The sequence below is a fragment of the Echinops telfairi genome, unplaced genomic scaffold (assembly GCF_000313985.2).
Source record: "Echinops telfairi isolate 266 unplaced genomic scaffold, ASM31398v2 ScPeMD7_2573;HRSCAF=3158, whole genome shotgun sequence".
NCBI classification, from domain to species: Eukaryota; Metazoa; Chordata; class Mammalia; order Afrosoricida; family Tenrecidae; genus Echinops; species Echinops telfairi.
In genome coordinates, this window is record NW_022106471.1 from 10,098,235 (window position 1) to 10,111,342 (window position 13,108).

Below are 13,108 nucleotides of genomic sequence, written 5' to 3' on the forward strand. Positions count from 1 at the left end.
ACCTGTCACTCTCATCGTTTGTAAGCTCTTTGAGAGTTGCCACCATTTTATCATTTATCTTCGTATTCCCTGCATAGTTAGCACAGAGTCGTGCATATGGCAGCTGCTTAATAAAGGTGGGAATGAGGGATGAGGTGGATATAGTTTTTAATGATAATTGCTCCAAAATGAATACACATTTTGCTTCCATCTCATCGAGAACCAGGCAGCTCACTTGCTAAAGCGCCTGGTTTGTCTCTAAGAATTCCCTACGCGCTCGTGCTGTGCTTCAGCCTCATGGTCAATCTGCAGTGAACTTGAGGGCCTACCTTAAAGATTCTTAAAAAGGAGGCAGCACCTACCTTGACTGCCTGTAGGAAGTACCGGATAAGAACATTTGGACAAAACTTCGTAAACTATTCTCTTGGAGTTGATAATGTCTTAGGATAGACTGTTCCTTCCAAAACCTTTTGAAAAAGAACAACTATTATGAATTAGTGATGGCTTACAAAGCAAATGCTCAGTTTTACATCCAACAGTTCCTAAACATTTTCTTTCAGCTCATCCATTGCAACCCCTTCTGGGAACCATCACCAATCCCACTTCCTCCCCATCTGAACTACTGTATTTCCTTTCCTCCTCATTTCCTGACCCTCTGAACTTTGACCTTTGGTAAAGGCTGCTCTTTTGACCTGACCTTCAGGGCCTGATTATTTCCACATGGGAGATGAGTTCAGTTCCAGACCTCTGGAAGGTGACGAAGGGTCATAGCCGTGGAGATCCCAACAGCCTCGAACCAATAAGCTGGGTCTGCCTCAGTGGGGGGTGGGGTGGGGTGGGTTTTTGCCATTTTGAGTTTTATTTTTGGACATGGAGCATGTACATGTGCAATGTATGATAACACACAAGCACAAGATGGTTTCATACACAAGTAAGGCATCCAGGAAGCTTGACAATGATGATCTCTAGAGGCCCAACAAATTTGCCTTCCATTTGCTTAAGAAAAAAATCCAAGGAAAATAATTTTCATTTGCAAAATGACAAGTTTTACATGCAAAAACAACTGAAATCCTTTTTCTGTCTTAAGGTACATCAAATACACGTGACAATTTTGGAGGGGGCTGGAAAAACACAGTAGGATGCCTTTTTAAATTGCAGAACAGAAAAAAGTGTAAAACTAAGCATTTCTCACCAGTATTGATGTTGTCACATTTCATATTCATCTAATTTCGTTTCTCCACCTGGAAATCCTCATTAAGATTCAATGGTGTGGATTAGTCCACTTTTTCTTTCTCTCAAAGAAATTCTAATTTCTAAATCCCAAAATTGTTGTTTTCAAACAAACCAAATACTATATATATGTATATATATTTATATATATGTATAAATATATATATTTTAATCTGACAACCACAATCGTGTGATGGTTTAAGAAATTTGGGAAATGCAAACATTAAGAATACTGACATAATTTCCCCTCGTTTGCCCACAAGTACCTCATCCCTCCGATTTCAGTCTTGTAGCAACAAAACAATCTAAAAGAGCTTCAAGAAGTAGTAATATACATTGTGTGGCAACAAACAGGGTTCAGATCCCCATAGCTCTTGGCTGCATAAACAGCAGCATTCATCCACAGAGAGACTGTGCCAACATGGTCTGACAGATGAAATGCATCAAGTCTAGGTGAGACTTGGTACAAGACAATACTTAGCAGCATCAGCGAGACCACCCGTGGAGGGGAAAAACTGAGCACCCAGGCGTGGGACAGCAGCTGACTTGAAGAGGGCACCCCCCGTATGTTCTACTCAGAATGCAAGAAGGTGATTCAGAAGATGAACCCCTGAATTGAAGGGCAGGGGGTTTCTCCGCATGATCCTCAACAGTGAATGGTCCTTCGTGTCTCCAGGGTAAAATGTCTTCAAAGGGTGCTGACGACAAGGGCTCTCCCTAGCTGTGGTTCTCAACCAGTGCTTCATGGTGTGGTGACCCCCTAACCATAAAATCATTTTTGTTGCTACTTCATAACTGTCGTTTTGCTACTGTTAGGAATTGGGTGACCCCTGTGAAAGGGTCGTTCGAGAACTACTGCCCTCGGCAAACCTGGGCAGCAGGCTCAGTGAAGGGCTCAGACTTGACCAGCCACTGAGGGCCTGGGGGATAGTAAGTTACACTAGGGCATGGTAAGGTCTCTTTGAGTACCAAGCACAGAGGAGCTAGCTGCCCCTCTGGTCCTACCCAGCAGGAAGGACCCAGCTTAACGTTCACATAGAGCAGATGCTGCAGGGGTGCTGATAACAGACCATCCCACAAGAGAAATCTGCTGGTTCTAAGAGAGGTTTATTGAGTGCCCACAGTAAGTGTTTAAGAACATCATTTAGAATAGCTCAAAGTTTTTGTACTTCACTGAAGAAATGTGTCAACATCTGGCAAATGTATAATGCAGAGAGTAACATTGAGAACTAGGCCAAAAAATAAAAAAAGACCCAGAAAATGTTTGGCCCTTCAGCACCCAAAGCTCCCCAAACAGGATGTTCAAACCTCTGGACCAGAGGGGTGTGTTTCAGCGGTCTGAGAAGTTGCTTGCTTGAGCCGCATCAAGCTATCTCCCGGGTGAAACAAGGGCAAGGAGTTTCCACACTCAGGGTTTGCATACATTTCCCCCCTCTCCTCAAAATAAAACACGGAATGATCAAGAAGATGGCATCGGATACGAAATCAACTTTAAAAACAACGAAACTTATTTGCAATAGTCTCCATAGAACCATCGCCAATCTTCCCGTCCCAGCCTTCTTCCACCTGGTTTAGAGCCTTCGCTCTTCTGGCCCCTCTTTTGGCTGTGAGAACACTGGAGAGGAGCCCAGACTTTCTGGGACCCACAGGCATTTAGTGCAACCTCAGTGATGGAATCGGGTGATCTGTCGCAGAAGAACGAGGAAGAGGAGACTGAAGACCTCCAACAAGGTGACAAGGCAGCCGGTTCCTGGGCCACCGTGAGAGGAGGGGATCTGGTCGTTTGTCCATGGGTAACACCGATTGGCCAGCCATCCAGTCTTACACTGTGTCCACTCTTTCCAAAACCTTCTTCTAGGTAGCAAGTCTTGACAACATCTGGATAGTCTCTGGGGCAGGCAATGCTCCTGACCCAGCTGAAAAATAGCCTTTTCCAGTCCTTCACCCAAAGATTTTATGGAAGGCTCACATAAAATAATACGATTTTTCTGGCAGCAATTCAGGAATTCCACAAGCTCTGGTACTTAAAACAACCCGTAGTCCGTAACTGGCCGCTTCCACTATTGCCACGCATACTCATGCAGAACACGGTGGGAAGGGAGGTGTAAAGAAAAACACATCCCTGACCCAAGACATTTCGAATGTCCTTATGATCTAAGCCTCCCATGAAACACACCCTGTCATGAAGCTGGTGTCTTCCGAGAACTTCTTCCAAAATGATTCTCTTTGGACCGTCTCTCCCAATTTTGAAATTTAAGTCTGGATATTTCTGACAGAGCTCCAGGATGATGCCACTAAGCAAGTCAGTCCCTTTTCTGTAAAACAAGCCTGCTGACAAAGCCTGAGCTCTTTCCAATTTGGGGATCTGGTCCACAGTTTTTTCCACTCTACCCAGGACCTTCTCATGTGATCCCTTTCAGAGCAGTTGGTAGTGGTAGCTGGGCACCACCTAGTTCTTCTGGTCTCAGAGTTGTGGAGATGTTTGTGTGGCTGTTAATTTGTTGGACTGATTCCATTTCTTTCCATTTTCAACAGCTTTGATGGCTGTCCACGAACTTTTAAGAGCCTAATCACTACTTAACCAAAGTAGGTTGTGAAACATTGTCTTGGTGAACATTTAGGCCAATTGACCTTGGTGCAATGGTCCAGATCCTCTAGGCCCAGTGACTCAGACCCTCAAGATGTTCGCCTATCTAAGAAATTTTCATAGCTTTGCCTCCTGGATGCTCCACTACATTCATGGATGTATTTGCAGCAAACATATATACACATCTACAAATATCCTTCACCAAGCTTGTACTTATATTCCTAGACATTCTCCCAGTGCCCCTCACACACCCATTCAGCCTGTATGACTATCCAGGCATCCACTATCAGCTCACCACAAAAGGATTGTGGATAGAACAGCATCTGCCTCTGTTGCCTTTAACTTTTGCAAAGCTCCTGGTACCGTCCTCTCCCTACATCATTTTGTGTGAGCGGCAATCTCCTTCTTTTATTGCCTCGCCCTGTGTGACTTCTTTTGTTTCCTCGAATGCCCAGGGACCTGAAAGGGCAGTGATTTGAGAAGAAGTGAAGACAAACCATGAGGGAGGCGCTGTCAGCCATCCAAACAGAGGAGTTTGAAAAATGTTTCCAAGAATGGCATCGCAGATTTGACAAATGTATTAAGCATAATGGAGAGTACTTTGAAGGTGATAGGGCTGTTTTGTAAAAACATTTAAATACATAGCTCTGAAAACAAAAGTTCCATTCTCTTTGGAGGGGTACCCCCTCGTATATACTGTGTATATAATCTATATTAATATACATATAAAAACATATATTGAACTAAAAACATAGATGTATATATGTGGTGAAGTGAAATTACTTAAGGCCCTTCTATCCATTACTAAGAAGAGGCCCTGCTGGGGACAAAAGACTAGCCTGTATGTTTTATCACCCTGACTATGTAACTTCCCCTATGAGCCCTCATTGTTGTGAGTACTGTCTGAGTTACGCATGACCCCTGCAATGGGTTGTTGAACCCAACAGGGAAGTAGTGGAGGTGGGGGGGTGTCCGAATAGGGTCAAAGCAAGAGAGTGGAGCATGTCTGGCCTCTCAGGCCTGTGAGCTGGTGTGGCCTTGGTTTCCCCTCCATAGTAATGCTCAGAGAGTGTATGCATAAACTGCAGTATTCCTTCATCCATGTATATGGTACATACAAAACAAAACAAAACTGATTGCCATTGAGTTGATTCTGATTTGTACCAACCCCCTGAGACAGAGTAGAGTTACCCCATGGGTTTCCAAGGCTGTAAGCCTTTTTAAAATTTTTTAATCATTTTATTGGGAGCTCTTACAGATATCGCAACAACTCATAGTTCAATCACATCAAGCAGTATTGTACAATTGCTACCTCAATCAGTTTCTAAACATTTTTTTTCTTCTTGATCTCCTTGATATCAGCTCCTTTTCCCCTCCTTCCCCACCCTATTGCCCTGGAACACTTATTATTATTTTTCCTCTGTTTTTTGTGTGCCATATCTTACATGATCAAATATATCTCATTCACATACAATTCTGTTGTTTGATACCATCATTGAGGGGGATTATATAGTCATCAATGCTATCGGCTCCCCTTTCCCTTCCCCCTCTCTTCCTGGACCCTCAGGAACCATTATTCCTGTTACTGTTTCTGAAGGGTTATCTAGCTTGGCTTTCATATATCAAATGATCTTAATTATACACATGAACATACGCAAGTCTAAAATGACTAATGAGGTAAAACAAAAAACAATAGTTAAGGGGAGGAAATATTAAAGAACTAGAGGATAGTTATGTGTTTCATCAGTGCTGTACAGCCACCTGGATTTATCTTCCTTTCTGTGTGGCCCTTCTGAGAGGGACTGTCCAATTATCTTACAGGTGGGTTTTGGGTCTCCACTACATCCACACCCCTTCACATCAATTCGGTTGCTTGCTTTTGAACTTCTGACCCCTCTTCCTGTTGATTCCTCATGATCACACAAGCTGGTGTACTTCCACGTGGGCTTTGTTGTTTCTCTGCTAGATGGCTGCTGGTTTAACTACAAGGCTTTAAGTCCCCCGATGCTAAATCTTTAAATAGCAGGGCATCATCAAGGCTGTAAATCTTTACAAGAGCAGAAAGCCTCATCTTTCTCCTCCCATGGAGTGACTGGTAGTTTTGAACTACTGACCTTCATGTTAAGCAGCCCAACCTATAACCCAGGGATCCTGTTGGGTATACAGTAATGAACAAAGCAGCAGTCTATGCCCTATGGCACATAGTAAGAGTTTGATAAATATTTGTCAAATGAATTCTGAGCCTTATAATCCACATTCACTAGATTAAACAATAGTACTCATAATAACGGGTGTTAATGACACTCTGTATTAGTTTCCTGGGGCTGCGGTAACAACCACAAAACAACAGAGATTTGCTCACTCATCGTTCTGGAGATCGGATGTCCAATATGTATTCTTGGGCTGAAATCAACCTGCCAGCAGGGCTCTGCACAACCTCTCCTGGGTCTAGAGGAAAATCCACTGCTTGACTTCTCCAGTTTTTGGTGAGTGCCAAAAACATCCCTTGGTTTATGGCGACAACACTCCAATCTCTGCCCCATCTTCCCATGACCTGCCCCTCTGTGAGTGAAATCTCTCGGTGCCCCCCTCTTATAAGCATGCATGTGATGGCATCTAGAGACAGTCCAGAGGATCCAGGATAATCTCCCCACCTCCAAATCCCTACTGTAGAAGCATCTGCAAGGACCCTTTTCCCAAATAAGGTAGCCTTTGCAGGTTCCAGAGATTAGGATTTCATATATCTTGGGGGAGCCACTACATTATTGTTTTATAGCTGTTGGGAAGTTCCCACCTTCGCCTTTTCCCCTCCTTGGCAAATACAATGATTTCTGAGAAACTAAGGGATGATCTAGCCCTTTATTTTCTTACATAACAATAAGGATGATCTTTTCCAAAGAAGCAGTGTAATAATATTTGTGACTCATTCATGAAAGTATTTGATTATCTTCCATCAAGAAACACCCACAAAACGATTAAGTTAATGAGCAGTGGAGGTGGTAAAATAATACTTAAGAAAGTTGTTTCATATCTTGTCCCAGTAGATCCTACCATGCCTTTCAGTCGGGGTCTAAGATTATTAGTAGTCACCACTGAATCATTATCCCCCACATTGAAAAACCGGGCTGTGATCTCCATGACCTTGCCAAAGGCCAGGGAGCCCGGTCCTGTCTAGTTTTAGAGTTACAGCGAGAACCTCAGCAAACAGTGCTGGGTTTGGGAGCCAGCCCCTCAAACGAAGGGACAGACGGGCATTAGTAACAGTAGAGCCATTTGGGCACGATTAAGCCTATCTGTCCCTGGGTGGTGTAAATAGCTAATATCCTCACCTGTTCACCTAAGGGTTTGAGGTTTGCGTCCACCCAAAGGTGCTTCAGAAGAAAGGCCTGGTGACCTACTTCCGAAAAATCAGTTATGGAGCACAATTCTACACACACACACACACACACACACACACACACACACGCACACCGTGCTGACTCCCCTGCAACTAGTTGGCTTAAATCTTCATGAAATGTGGTTCGGAGTCCCAGATTTTAAATTTGTCAAGCTTTTTTGCCTTCTTAAAAAAATAAATCCAAGAGTCTTTTATGATTTAAATAAAATGTGTTTAGAATTTCCTTTGTGGAAAAGAATATTATGAATTATTCCAACAAGACCCAATTTAATCAATGGCTAAAGCCACACTCAGTTTACATAATAAACTCACTACCATCAAAAAAGTCCGATCTGAAAAAAAGCAGAAAAGAAAAAAGAAAGTTTTGAATGATTCCTATGAGTCTTATTTCATTTATAATGTGTCTTGGGAACGTCAGCTATTTTACTTCTCACGTTTCTATTTAAAAACTAAATAAAACAGTCAAAACAAAAAAAAAAAGCAACCCGTGAGAGGCCATTGCAGATTTCTTCTTGATTAGAAACCCTAGATTTACAGCACAACACTCTGGTTCCGAATTGGCACATGCAACGGGCAGGCCGTGGAGGCTGGCAGGAGGGCGTGGACTGGAGGAGAGGAATCCAGGGCTCTCTTCTGAAAGGCAAAGCCAATTGTGCTGGCCCAGAGTTAGAGAAGGATGCTGTGAGCGCCACTGAGTCTGTCCAGACCCTGCGCACAACAGAAAGACACCCCACTTGGTCCTGCAGCCTCCTCATTGGGGCGCCTTTTTGAGCTCATTGTTGCAGCCACTGTGTCAACCCCCCTCCCTGACCCTCTGCTTCGCCAAGCCTGATGTCCTCCCGCGGTGACAGGCCTCCCCTGTCACATGCCCACAGGACGTGAGAGAGGAAGTCTTGCCATCCTCGATTCCAAGGCGCAGTCTAACGGTACCGGTCCCAAGACAGATTGGTTGGTCCCCTGGGCAGGGCGTGGTGTGCTCCATATTCTGCACCCACACCGTGACCCAGACAAACGTTCTTCCATCGTCCTTGTTCCTGGCCCGGCTGCCGCATGCAGACGGGATGGAAAAACCCACGGCTCGGGTCAGGCGCGTTCTAGATCTCAAAGGAACACCTTTGCTGCTCGACTCTCGAACGAAGTCTTTTACAGCACAGAAAAGAAGATGCCTTCGTGCGAAAGAGTCGATTCCAGCTCATAGAACAAAAACGCGACAAAAGATCATTACCATTGTCCTGTGGGGAATTTCTGAGACTGCATCTTTGTGGCAGCAGACAGCCTCATTTCTCTTCCAGGGATTGGCTGGTGTGCTTACACTGCTAACATTTCTGTTAGCAGGTCAGCATCTAGCCCGCGGCGCCACCAGGGGTCCTAAGAGAAAGGATCTCACTGCCATGGAGTCAGTTCTCACGCACAGCAACCCTATGGCCCTGGGAGTGTCCAAGACTGAATTTTGTGTAGTAGGGGAGAAAGCTTCCTCTGGTGGTTTCGAACGGCTGACCTTGTGGTCTACAGCTCAATGCATAACCCACGACGCCACTGGGTGTCCTACAGAAAGGAGAATGTGTGAGAAGTGGAGAAGGCTTACTATGACAAGAACCGCAGTGACAAGGAAGGGTTCAAAGAGATGGCATTATCAGGGTAAGCACGTATTCCAAAATGGAAGGGTGGTAAAGCAGGGCAGTGCCAATGTCAGATCCCTCTTTTATCATGTACTATAGATGTAGCATGAAGATAGACTGAAGGCGGAGTAGCAGTACCAGTGAGAATGTGCCCACCTAAACTCGAGATCAGTGGGGCAGAAAAGAAGTTGACAATAATAATAATAACAAAAAAACCCTAGACTTATTCATGAAACATACAGTGAGTTTCATGGAGCCACAAGAAATTTCAGCTGTGGGATGGACAGGGTTCAAATTGCCTGATTACCTGTCTAGTTTTATATCCACAAGAACGGGCTTGAAAATAGCTTTTTCTCACCTACGGTCACATGACACCAGCTTCAGGAAGTAAGCACAGGGATTGCTCTGAGTCAGAATGGTCTTGCTGACTTCTTTCTCCCCTAAAGCTGCTCTGACCGCAGTAGCAGTAGGTCTGGAAGCGGTCGATGTGCAGACACCAGCATTTCTCCTCGGTCTTCGACAAGCTGGTGCAACCAGTCAGTTATTCCAGCGCTCGTACTGCCTGTGTCCCCACACCGCCACTGCCTGTGTCCCCACACCGCCACAGCCCCGTGTAGAAGGATGGATGCAGGTCACAGGATTTGCCACAGGAATGGAGCGGTCCCTCCCTGAGTTCACCCCAATCCTCTCCTTCACCTGGGGTGGTTCCTTTGAGGGCACGTGGAAGACTCCCAGGGATGAAAAGGAGGTCGCACGGGCCTGTTGAGACAAGCGTGCAGCTGCACTTATGCTCTTCTCCAGCAGGTGGCAACAGGTAAGTGACAAAATTGCAAAGAACTAAATTCCCAGCCAAGGTTAGAAGGGCAGGGATTGCTAAAATTCCTAATGAAATGCCAACTTTTAAAATATATTAATTTTGATAAAACAGAAGGTCCTAGGAATTGCAAATAAATGATAGCAGCAGGCAACTGACAGTTTTAATAAAAACAGAAACCTACATGCAATGGCTCTTTATTTAAAAAATCGATGCAACTGACCAGTGCCAATGGTAAAACAGGCAGAATAGTCTGCAAAAACCTAGGAGATTATTCCAGGCTGCGCAGGCAATGAGCCAACTGAGAGCAGAGTCCTCCTTATTTTTCCCAAATCCAGCTGCCCTTGGTGCCCTTGGTGCCCATGGCTCTTGTTCTCCCAGCATGAGGGGTTGCCCTGTCCCTGGAGCCAGGAACCCAGGCACTTGGAGCTGGCTTTCCCAGCGAAGTCCTGACAGAGTCGGCTTCTAAACCTAAAACACACTGAGAAAGCTGCCTACAGTTTTAATCGTGAAGAAGAGAGTCCAGGGGAAAGGGAGGGCTCTTCCCTGGAAGGCTCGCTTCTGGGATGCTAGATCCAGCAGTCTACCCTGGCCCAAGCACCCCCCCGCCTCCCGCTCCCAACCCTTCTCTTCCAGATCACTAGCTGTTCATTTCACAGCAAAGCTTGTTTCTTCATCTTTGATGTGTAATGGTGTGGAATTTTCTGGAGCCTTCTTGCTCCAGGGGATGAAGGCACCTTGGGCTTTCGGTGGCTGCTCCATTGCTGTCTCTCTGTACGCATCTGGTGAGACAGCAGTGTCTCTAAGTCAAAGAAGACCATGACACCCAGGATCTGTCTTCTGGTGGAATGTCTTTAGAGGCCTGTTTGTATAACCCACTCACTTCCATCCAGTCAATTCTCATGCATCACAACTCTATAGGGTGTCCGAGACTATAAATCTTTATGGGAGCAAGCAGTATCATCTTTCTCCTATGGAGCAGCTGGCGGCTTTGATTCGCCAACCTTGAGGTTAGCAATGCAACACCTAGCCCACAGGGCCACCAGGAGTCCTTGAATAATTCTGGAATAATAGATAAAGCATTTATCTCTAAGGATCCACATCGCTATCCTCTTAAAAAAGTCTTCGTGCACTCCATGGGCTTGCCAACCCGGCTGACAGACTGCTCATCACCATGCTCAGTTCCACGGTACCTTTTGTGCTCCCCAGGAATAGTTGATCTTGTTATTCCATCCTTATCCATTGGTATGAAACTTAAGAGATCGGTCATTTTTATGGTTCCATATTTAGCTATGGCATAGATAAATATATATATATTGTAAATTTACCCTGACCTTTCTTGGCCTCCCAGATCCATGGAAATACCCAGGTTTGTTATCTATTCCTTCGTCTGAGGATCAATTGGGATGAAGACACAAAAATCAATTCTATTGCAGCAAGAACAAAGCATCATGATTTCATAGTTCCTTATCATATGTTTGTGTAGGAAAAATCCCTTGTCTTTGGACCATTTGCAGCACCCACAGACTCTGAGATCAATGTTCAGACAGGATAGATATGGACAGAGAGAATCTGGACATTTATTTCTAACTATCCACTTCCCCGTGCTCTTAAAAAGTCTCTGAGCACCCCCGAGGCATGCAAACCCTAATTTCAAGACTGCTCCATATCATGAAAACTTGACAGAACTTAATCACTGAGCACACTGTGCTTCCCAGCAACATTTCACCTGCTTCCCCACACTCAGTACTGGGACCGCTATTGGAACTTCTGAGCATCTCAGCCCTGGGATGGAGCGGGTCCTCTCTGCCTCCAGCAGCAAGCCCTGAGTAAGTGTGGTTGGTGATCTGATGCAACACAGCTTTCAACCTTGCCATCCCCAGTGTCTGCCTGGGAAACGACAGAGCAGCACTCACAGGATAATTGGGGAAAATCCCTAGTGCACTAGTATTCTTTTTTTAAATGTATTCTCTTGAATGTGACTAAGATGTTGACTTTGTAAATAACCCTGAGGGTTCAACTTATTATTATTTTGTCACACCATGTGACTCAATTCATAACTCACCAGCTGGTAACCTCATTAACATGTAAAATGCAAAAACTTTACAAATTATTTTCCCCCACTTTTCTCCCCCCACCCCTTTTAGAGTCACTGAATTACTTATTTATTTAAAGATCATTTTATCCGGGGCTCTTACAACTCGTTACAACCCATACATCAACTGTATCAGCCATATTAGGACATATGTTGCCATCATTTTTTCCTAGACATTTACTTTCTATTGAGCCCTTGGGATCAGCTCCTCTTTTTTCCCCTCCCCTCCCAACCCTCGTGGTCCCTTGATAGATTATAGATTATTATTTTCATATCTCACACTGACCGCTGTCTCCCTTCCCCTCTGGTTTCTGTTGTTTTTCCCCCTGGAGGGGTGCGTGTGTGGTTATGTGCCATTCATTACAATCGGTACCCCTTTCCTCCCCACCTCTTCCCCCTACCCCCTCCCCTTTTGGTATCGTTATTCTCATTCCTGTTCCTGGGTTCCGTGTGTCGTGAGCTTTATCTCTTGCCTATACCTGTGTACATGTTCCGGTCCAGTCCAGAGTGGGAAGCAGCACTGGGGTCATGATAATGGGGCGTGAGGAAGCCTTAAGGAACCAGAGGTACATTGACTGATCCATCGGTGCTTTACTGCACCCTGATTGACTCATCCCGTCCCTGCAACCCCGCTGTGGGGGGATGTTCCTTTGTCTACAGATGGGCTTTGGGTCTCTGCTCTGACCCTCCTCATTCCCACCAATGTGTTTTGGTTTGTTTGTTTGTTGTTTGTTATGAATTTTCGGATGCCTGTTACCCAGTCCCGATGACACCTCATGATCGTACCGGCTGGTGTTGCCCACTTTTCTATACTTATCAGAATCGGAGGGAGGCTTATTAACAACCTGTCATACGAAGATGGCACGTCCTTGCTTGCTCAAAGTGAGAAGGACTTGAAGCACTTGCTGATGAAGATCAGGGATTGCAGCCTTCAGTGTGGATGACAACCAATGTAAGGAAATAAATCCTCACAACTGGTTCATTAGGTAACATCATGATAAATAGAGAAAAGATTGAAGTTGTCAAGGATTTCCTCTTGCTTGGATCCATAATCAATGCTCATGGCAGCAGCAGCCAATAAATCAATTGATGCAGTCTAACGGGTAAATCTGCTGCCCGTGACCTCTTCAAGGTGTTGAAAAGCAAAGGTGTTACTTTGAGGACTAAGATGTGCCTGACCCAAGCCATGGTATTTGCAATTGCCTCATATGTATGTGAAAATCAGACCTGAATAAGGAAGATCAACGAATTGATGCATTTGAAGTATGGTGCTGGTGGAGAATATTGAAAGCACCCTGGACTACCAAAAGAACAGGCAAACCTGTCTTGCAAGAAATACAGCCACGCAGTCAGGGTGCAGTGTAGCAATGATGAAACATACAACTTT

The 13,108-nt window shown here is 44.9% G+C and overlaps 1 pseudogene; it reads right to left on the bottom strand.

The window, feature by feature from the left end:
- Positions 1 to 2,716: 2,716 nt before the first annotated feature.
- Positions 2,717 to 13,108, bottom strand: part of LOC101644276 — a 28,112-nt pseudogene continuing 17,720 nt past the window's right edge.